The following is a 7,489-nucleotide window of genomic DNA, read 5'->3' on the forward strand; positions in this document are numbered from 1 at the left end:
GTGTTATTGAATAGATGTTTGCCTAATAGAAATCCAAAAAACTTGAAAGTCCCTTGACTATTGGATGAGTACTTGAACTTTATATGGAGACATAAAGGTGGATTAGGTTCGAGTAAATAGTCAAAATGATCTATAGTATATAGGTTGGGTACCTTATTCTGATAACACTATTGGATGCAGCCTGCTCTGTAGTTGTTACAAGGAGTTGTAAAGTACTACAAATGAAGTGATCCTAATTTGTTCATGTGGGGACATGAGGAGTGGGGGCATCCTTGTGCAAAAGGGTTTGTACAAGATTGGACCAAAAAATAAGTCACTCTTACTTTATAATGCTATTTACTGTTTAAGACTAACTATTTCAAAGTGATGACCTAAGTAACTTGACCATAATCCTGAGCTAACTATGAACTCTTATTTATTTGGAATTATCCTTAGATTTGCATAGGTGAGGGTTGGCTCAACAGCGCCAGCTCAATAAACCTCCCATTTCAGGGGTAAGAATGGATAGACAGTTGGGAACATTAGGTGCAAGACGAAATTCTCTCTTACCCGCTTTTAGAGATAGTAAAGAGGTTGTTCCCTTAGTGTTGATTCTGAGTCTTGAAAAAAGGGCCCCGCTCTCTCATTAGCCCAAAAGGGACTCGATGTTATTGATTGGATCACAAAACAATTGTTCATTAGGGGATCAGTGGGGACTTTAGGAACAAGAGATAATTTCGGGGGTAAAACAGAGATTTGACCCAACCGTTATTACAAATAATCTATGAAGGGTTAACTTACTAATCATGATTATATCGAGTGGACATAATATATCTAAAGTGAAGGGAGTTCAACTATGGGTTTGACTGGAGTGATCCATTAGTTAACAAATGAGGGTTAGATCAGTCTAATGAGTTTAGTCGATTAATCTCGGATCGTTGGAGCCCACGATCTGTAGGTTCATGAGGTCCCCCTACTAGCTTGGAAATGGATTAGCTCTAGAGTAGTGTGATAAGTTAATTTGAAATTGTTCAAATTAGAATCAAACGAAATTAGAGAATATATATTTAAATATGATTTAAATATATGAAGATGAATTTGTGTAAAAAATTAATTTAATATTGGATATTAAATTAATTAGAATTATTTAAATTGTTTAAATAATTATTTATTAATTTATTAGAAAATTAATTTGTAAAATTAATAAATTTTGATTTTAGAAATAAAATATGATTTTAAAATCAATTTTGGATTTTGGAAATAGAATTACACAAAAAGGAAAAATGAGATTTTTCCAACTTCATCTTCAACTTGCTCACAAAGAATCCATGATCTTCAAACTTCATTTAATCTAAGCATGAGCTGCATCCCATGCAGCAAATCTCTTTGCATGATAGTCTGCAATATATTGAAGAGATTGGAGTGAAGTTGAAGTGGAGGCAACCGATTGAATCTTGATAAATTTGGGTAAAAGAAGATGTTCTTCATTTTGGTTGTTGCAGTGAGCATTCTCTAAGTTCCCTTTGATTCTAGCTTATTTTGAGCCCCACAACTCAATCTAAAACATCAAGAGAATAGTAGGGAAGATCTTGTGGTGGTCTGCACAAAGATTTGGAGGAGTTAGTAGCTGGAAATCAAGATTTCAACGGTCCTTCAAAGGTATGTCTTGAAACCCATTAAATTTTATTTGAGCATGTTTTCTTTTCTGCCAGAATTAATGAATTAGAGTGCTTATCGATCCTTGTCGCTTCTACTGCATGCTAGTACCTATCCAACAATTGGTATCAGAGCATTATATAAGCATTTTTATTCGAATTAATGTTTGTTTGGTGGGTGTTTTATATGAAATTATGAAACTACTATACTGATGTGGTTTTTTGAGTTTTGGTCTTTAATTTCTCTTTGATTTCTCGTTTAAATTTGTAATTGGCTCTTGCAATGAGCTTATATGTCTTCCCATAAGTCTGTAATTTATTTGGAGTCATTAGAGTTGAAATTAAGCTGTAATTTGAAGAAACAAGCGAAGAGGCCAAGTTGCAGATTCCAGAAGATCAGCCTTTGTTCATATCGTTATTGAGCTTTAGTAGCTAAATGATCATTTAGCTTCATGCGTTAGAAGATGTGAAGAAAAGCTAAACGATCGTGTAGCTTCAGGCGTTGATCATTTAGGTGTTATGCGCTAGACGACCGTGTACCTGCTGGAGCTAAGCGATGTTTTGTATTACTATATGATAGCGTGACACGATCGTGTAGCTTCGGATGGGAGCTAAGCGATAGCGCTACATGATCATTTACCTTTGATCAAGAGCTAAGCGATGCATTGAGTTGCTATACGATGGCACTAAGCAATCGCTATGTGGCAGCTAAGCGATGCGTTGAAATGCTAAGCGATAACATTAAGTGACCGTTTACCTATGCGCGGTAGCTGAGCGATGCATCGAGAGCTATGCGAAAGCATTAAGCGATCACTTACCTTTGTGCGCGCACTAAACGATAAAGACGCAACACTAGACGATGACGCTAAGCGATCGTGTAGTAAATTGTCTGTGCAAAATGATGGACCTACGCAATAATGTTGGACACTAAGCGATCGTGTAGCATCCTTCGGCACTAGACGATGACACTATACAATAGAAGGCAAACACTACACGATCGTGTAGCTTTGTTAGGCGATATGCGTTGGTTGTTAAACAATCATGCAAACACCAAACGATTAGGCAAACACATGATGATGGTCGTTAATGCTAAACGATCAGCCTTAGCGAGATAATGAGTGAGAGCAAGAGCAGCCGGTTCGTCCAGTTCTCTTGAGGTCTGGTCCGGTTCAGCCTCAAATGGTTTTTAGCTGGTTCGGTTCAGGCTTTGCTGGTCTGGTTCAGACGGTTTGGGTCTGGTTCAAACGGGTTTGGAGCGGTTCGAACGGTGTTGAAGCTGTTTTTGTAATAGTTAGGCTTTTGTTTGCTTGTTTTTGCCAAAACTAAAACTATATCAGTCCGTGTTTAATTATGTATGCATGGATGTATGTTATAATTAAATAAATCTGGTATGTGCATACAATATGCCATTTAGATTTAAAATCCCATCATAGGAAGCATGCAACATGCATTGAAAGTATGTTATAATTTGTTATAGTTATAGTATGCATGTTAGGGTTTCTTGTATTTAATATAAGTGTTATATTAGATATTGAATGCCTATATGTTGTGGATGTTTAGCACGTCTATAGTTTTATAAGTTGTTATAAAATTGGGTTAGACATTTAAAATTCATAACAAAGAACAGTTACATGCTCACGTAGGTTAACCATTTGTTTTAATAGTTAAAATTGGCCATTAAACATGTAAAACTAGGGTTACAAACTCAATCAGTATATAATCCTGTTAAAGGCTGGGGGTATTTAAGTTGACGGTCTACAGAACAACTCCTACCTGGGGATTATGGCCGAATAGTTGAGTGTTGGTAACCAGTTTTATGAGTATTCGTGATCGATTGAGGTAATAAAAAGGTTTATCACCAAGACATCATAGGTTTAAGTCCATTTATAAGTGTTATACTTGGATAAACCACATAGACTTAAGGTTATTTTTATTAGCCGGAAAAAAAACCTAAGTATAAATATACCCAAAAATTAGAACACTTCAGTGGTAGTCAATAACTTCTATATGATAGAGTTATTAGAAAACATCAGCGGGAGATTAATAACATATAGGATATGTTATTCTTAGCTCTCGCATCCCTAAGAGTTCACAGTCTAGATTTAAGCGGTACTTCGTGTCACCCTGGAAGTGACCTCCATACGGAAAGTATTTTTTAGCTTAAATTTAGACTCTGATGAATAGGGGGAAGTTGTTCGAATAGAAATCTAATGTACAATTTCAACTGCCACATCTCCATGTAGTTCACACCATGAGATTCATATGACGCTTCATGTCACCCTGGAAGTGACCTCCATACGGAAAGCGGATGTATGTGTCAATATCAAGGTGAACGGGGGAAGTAGTTCATAGTAAGTTGGTGAAGGAAATTTATCAACATTTGCGGTCTCTTCCGTTAGTTTGGACCATGAGATTCCTATGTTGCGCCTGCTGGTTAGCTTTAAGCAGCCCTTTGCTGATCATTTAACGACGATTATCCCCACAGAGGGTTGTAACATAGGATTCGGAACAACTCAAACTCCAGAAATGGATAGGATTTCTTAGGTCTTTGTAACCTCTGACATCTGAAAATGGCGGGTCTACACTTACAGAATTATTAAATGTTAATAATTTTTTATCGAAAGCAGTACCTAAATGACTATCGAAATATGAGTTATTCTGGAGATAGTATTTAGTCAAGAATGTCTTTATGTAGTATCGTTGCAAAAGAATAATCATGGGTACATTATTATAAGTGCTAAAACTTGATTGGATTTAAAATTTCAGAATGATGAGTTCAATAATACAAGTGTTGGCATCGGATAAACTCATCGGGGATAATTATGTGAATTGGAAATCAAATTTGAACATGATACAATAGAGATTTGCGGTTTGTCTTAACTGAGGATTGTCCTCCCATTCTTAGGTCTAACACAAATCAAAATGTTCGAGATGGGTATGACAGATGAGACAAGGCTAATGATTAAGCTCGTGCTTATATCATCGCGAGTTTATCTGATGTGTTGCCAAAGAAACATGAGGATATGAGTACTGCCAAAGAGATTATGAAATCTCTACGAGGGATGTTTGGACAATCATCCTTCACCCCGAGGCATGATGCCATCAAATACATTTACAATAGTCGCATGAAAGAGGGGACCAATGTTCGTGAACATGTCCTGGACATGATGGTCCACTTTAATGTGGCAGAAGTAAACAGTGTTGTCATGGACAAGAGAAGTCAAGTTGGTTTTATTCTGGAATCTCTTCCGAAGAGTTTTCTACAATTTTGTACGAATGCATTGATGAATAAAATTGAATACAGCTTGACTACTCTACTGAATGAGCTACAGGCTCACCAGACAATGTTAAGAACAAAGGGTCTTGAATCAAAAGTAAATGTTACTACTTTCGAGGAAAGAGGAACGTCCTTCAAGCCTGATGATGCCTCCTCTTCAAAGAGTTATAGTGTTCCTGTGAAGAAAGGAAAAGGGAAAGGGAAGAAGAAACTTATTGGAAAGAAAGGCAAGGATAAAGTTGCAAAAAAAGGGAAACGTTTCCACTGCAATGAAGAAGGGCACTACAGGAGAAACTGCCCTCAGTACCTTGCCGAGTAGAGGGCAGAGAAAGGTACTCGGGCTAACTAGTCCCTGGGACCATTTGCTCAGCTTATTCAGTGGGAGAATTTGTTGTTTTTACTGTTAATGTAAAGCTTGTAAAGAACAAATTGTATATATTTTTGTGATAAATGAAGTGTTCATTTTTCAGAAATTATGTTTGTTCTAGCAACTTTTGTTAAGAATCAAACTGTTAAAAGCCATTTGTAAATATTTAGATATTTAAATGGCTAGATCAAAGTATAGAAAGTTTAAAGATTTATACATCTGACTGTTAACAAAAAGTTGTTAAAGATAGGTCAGATGCCTCTTACTCAAAGAGTTGAGAGTACCTCAATGTAGTGGGAGGAGAGTGTGCTTCCTGGCCATTATTAAGATGCAATCCCCCAATAGTTTTATCAAAAGCCTATTGTATACTAACATGTTTACAATGATTCTCTCGGCTAAAGTGTTGAGAATTACCTAGTAGTACTAGGAATACAAGATAATCTAGCGCAAGTGGGAGAAATAATGTGTATGAGATGACCTAGTTTATTGTATTTCTCTATAAAACTCATAAAATCAATCTTATATATTGGATATATAAGTTACCACTGGAGTTTTAGTCCAAGTGGGAGTTTTTTGGATTTTATGTCCTAAAACTCGTGGTATGTAAACAATAGAACTTATTCTAGAAATTCAATAAGGTGTTATTGAATAGATGTTTACTTAATAGAAATCCAATAAACCTGAAAGTCCCTTGACTATTGGATGAGTACTTGAACTTTATGTGGAGACATAAAGGTGGATCAGGTTCAAGTAAATAGTCAAAATGATCTATAGTATATGAATAAGATTGGATAACTTATTTTGGTAACACTATTGCATGTGGCCTGCTCTGTAGTTGTTACAAGGTGTTGTAAAGTGCTACAAACGAAGTAATCCTAATTCATTCATGTTGGGACATGAGGAGTGGGGGTGTCTTTGTGCAAAAGGGTTTGTACAAGATTGGACCACGAAATCAGTCACTCTTACTTTATAATACTATTTACTGTTTAAGACTGACTATTTCAAAGCGATGACCTAGGTAACTTGACCTTAATCCTGAGCTAACTATGAACTCTTATTTATTTGGAATTATCCTTAGATTTGCATAAGTTAGGGTTGGCTCAACAACGCCGGCTCAATAAACCTCCCATTTAAAGGGTAAGACTAGATAGATAGCTGGGGACATAAGGTGCAAGACAAAATTCACTCCTAGGGATAGTAGAGAGGTTTTTCCTCTAACTGTTGATCCTGGGTCTTGAACAAGGGGCCCCATCCTCTCATTGGCCCCAGAGGGACTCAGTTTTATTGATTGGATCACAAAACAATTGTTCATAGGGGATCAGTGGGGACTTAAGAAACAAGAGGTAATTTCGGGGGTAAAACAAAGATTTGACCCAGCCGTTATTACGAACAACCTGTGAAGGGTTGACTTACTAATCATGGTTATATCGAGTGGACATAATATATCTACAGTGACAGGAGTTCAACTATGGCTTTAGTGGAGTGACCCATTAGTTAACGAACGGGGGTTAGATCAGTCTAATGAGTTTAGTCGATTAATCTCGAATCGTTGGAGCCTATGATCTGGCGGTCCACGAGGTCCATTTACTAGCTCGGATATGGATTAGCTCTAGAGTAGTGTGATAAGTTAATTTGAAATGTTCAAATTAGAATCAAACAGAATTGGAGAATATATATTTAAATATGATTTAAATATATGAAGATGAATTTGAGTAAAAATTAATTTAATATTGGATATTAAATTAATTAGAATTATTTAAATTGTTTAAATAATTATTTATTAGTTTTATTAGAAAATTAATTTATGAAATTAGTTTGTCAAATTAATAAATTTTGATTTTAGAAATAAAATATGATTTTAAAATCAATTTTGGATTTTGGAAATAGAATTACATAAAAAGGGAAAATTAGATTTTTCATCTTCATCTTCAACTTACTCACAATGAAACCCACTTCTTCAACCTTCATTTACTCCAAGCATGAGCTGCATCCCATGCAGCAAATCTCTTTACATGATAGTCTGCTATATATTGAAGAGATTGGAGTGAAGTTGAAGTGATGCAACCAAATGAATTTTTCTGAAAAATTCGGGTAGAAGAAGGTGTTCTTCATTTTGGGTTGTTACAGTGAGCATTCTCCAAATTCCCTTTAATTCCAGCTTATTTTGAGTCCCACAACTCGATCTAGAGCATCAAGAGAATAGTAGGGAAG

This window comes from Benincasa hispida, chromosome 12 (assembly GCF_027475165.1).
Source record: "Benincasa hispida cultivar pf3 chromosome 12, pf3_genome.v1.1, whole genome shotgun sequence".
NCBI classification, from domain to species: domain Eukaryota; kingdom Viridiplantae; phylum Streptophyta; class Magnoliopsida; order Cucurbitales; family Cucurbitaceae; genus Benincasa; species Benincasa hispida.